Genomic DNA, 2,772 nt, shown 5'->3' with positions numbered 1-2,772 from the left:
TTTGAGAGAGAATAGAGTAGATAGAGAGAGAGAGAGGGAGAGAGAGAGAGAGAGAGAGAGAGAGAGAGAGAGAGAGAGAGAGAGAGAGAGAGAGAGAGTAGTATTGGTCTTCTTTTAAAACAACGTCGAAGATTTGTTGCGAAACGTCGACGATCTTTTTTAGTCCCAAAAATAATGAATAAAGTTGTATGAGTTGTTAATTTTTTTTAAGAGGGAAATTAATAACTAATAACTAATGAATAATGAATAATAAATAAAAATTTATCAATAAAGGAAAGAGAAAAGATAATCAAACTAAGGCTAAAAAGGAAAAAAGAAGATATAAGAAACTTGGAGAAAGTACTTCTCAACGTCGGATCCTCCTAAAAGTTGCAATTACCTCAGTGCATACATTTAATGAATATTTCACCTTAATGGTGAGTATCTAGGTAGCCACGAACAATCCTCTTAACCAGCTATCCCGTATCCGACATCGTGTCGGACAACGACACTCGTTGGACACACTCCTAAACGTGTTGAACACCTATAGAGTCGTTCTAACTTTCTTCATTTATTTGGACACGTGTCCATGGTATTTGGACACGTCATGTGAACACATTTTAGACACACTTTCAAACAAAATCAAGTTGAATTTAAGTTGAATAGTGTGCATTGTTTTATTGTAGGAAATGTGTTGAATTGGCGGTGAATGATGTTTTTTTAGATGAGTAGTGAGATGTCAAAAGAGATTGATTAGAAAATGGTTTTGGTTGGAAAATGAGAATGAGTTGTAGTCAAAGTGAAGTTTTACCCCCTTTAAATTCAGTTCAGCTACTATAAATTTTACCCCAGATTGGACCTAAAAATTCCTATTTTCGACCGAACCTACCATACCAAAAATATTCTGTCTGGCTCAATCCAAGAACAAAATGGATCGAAGAATAATTATTTTCCAGTTTGGTTCTGGACCGAAAATTATACTTTCTCACTATTAAATGTACGATAATTAAATATTATTTCACTAAATCAAATATAATAAATAATTAAACTATTTTTAAATTTAAATTTTAAATAATTACTAATTTCAAGTATATAGTTGTCTCTTGTAGATAAACTATTCATTTCCTTCTTAGAATTATAATATTTTATCTTGAAAACATCAAATTTGGTACATTCAGTCCGGACCTAAATTAATCCGTCATGAATCAGACCATACCGAAATCCGAAATTTCAATAAAAGAAGACCAGAACTAGACCTAATGAATTATGTCCTGGTTCGATTGAGACCAAATGATCAGAGTCGATCTATTTTACCTATCTGAATCTAAACTTGATCACCCAAATTTCACATACTCTCATATCAGGCGGCTATGTACATATATTAATTCATTCATATAAATAAATGAGTAAATTAATAATTACATCCTTTTATATATTACTCTTTTAAAAAAACTCCTTTTTACCAGTGCATCTTGCTTCAGACGGGTCTTTATGGTCTGAAATAGTAAGACGGAATTTTGTAACCATTTTACAGTTAAATGTGACCACTATTGAAAAACCAGTTACCATAAGATGTAACGCTACCTATCCCATTGTGGTTACATTTAACTATAAAATGGTCACATATGCCCGTCTGAAAAATAAGACGAAAAGTGTGTAACACCCCCGTACCCCAGGATGCCTTACCAAGGACCGTCCCAGTATATGAAGGTGTTACCATCTCGGTTACCTGAGGTAGTAGATCAAATAGACAACAAAAGAACATTTATAATACATTACCGTACTCTTTACAACTCGGTACAAAACTAATTACATGATGATAGAGACTACTATAACTCGTGATTCTGTACTTCTAAACCGGTAGCGTGATGACTCGATCCCTCCAAGACCAGCAGCCACAAACCAACAGTACCTACTAAGCCAACTGCTCACCATCCCTGAATGGATCACAGTAAAAAACACAAAACAACAACAACAACAACAACAACAACAACAACAACAACAGGGCCAGTACTGTCTAATCAAGATAAGCCAAACACACAATGTAACCGGCTGACCATCCTCCACAGTAACTGACTACACACCGAAGTGTGTAGCCCTGCCGGATTACCCATCGCAACAGGTAATCCACTCCGCCGGTGAGGGGACCGCAGCCCATCCCCACCTAAGTCTCGCTCATCAACGAGCGACAACCCTGTCCCTTAATGTGCACATCCCCTCCCGTGACGGGTTCCACGGAGGGCGAACTAGGGCGTGAACCCACTCTTGCAAGTGAGTCCACCACAAACATCACAACATCGCAGTACCACAACATCACAACTGTCACATCACCACCATCAACACCACAACACCCATACTCCGGTGATCAGCAGATAACAACAATTACAATACAAACATAATCTTAAATCAATTAATAGTAACTGAGTAGGGAAAGCCTACCTCATTGTAAATCATGAAAAGCATTCACATATAGCCAAGCAAGACTCCGACATGCATTCTATAACGATAACAATCTCCTATTATACAACTATCCTCAACAACCTACTAACAGAGACACAAGGCAAAGACATACCTAATAACGCGAATCGACGGTGACACGGACGATGACCACACACGCATCCTTCCTAAGAAAATCCCGACCTTCCCATGGTTGAGGTGTAGGCTATAAACATGAGAGTGTATGGAGGTAAGGGTGATAGGAGAGAGTGGTAGGTTAGGGTTTGAGAAAGAGGAACTGTCGAGAAAAATGAGAAAATGAAATGAGTCTCGCGAACTTGCGTTTTATATTAACGC

The sequence above is a fragment of the Silene latifolia genome, chromosome 7, assembly GCF_048544455.1.
Source record: "Silene latifolia isolate original U9 population chromosome 7, ASM4854445v1, whole genome shotgun sequence".
Taxonomy (NCBI): Eukaryota; Viridiplantae; Streptophyta; class Magnoliopsida; order Caryophyllales; family Caryophyllaceae; genus Silene; species Silene latifolia.
This window is presented reverse-complemented; position numbering follows the sequence as displayed.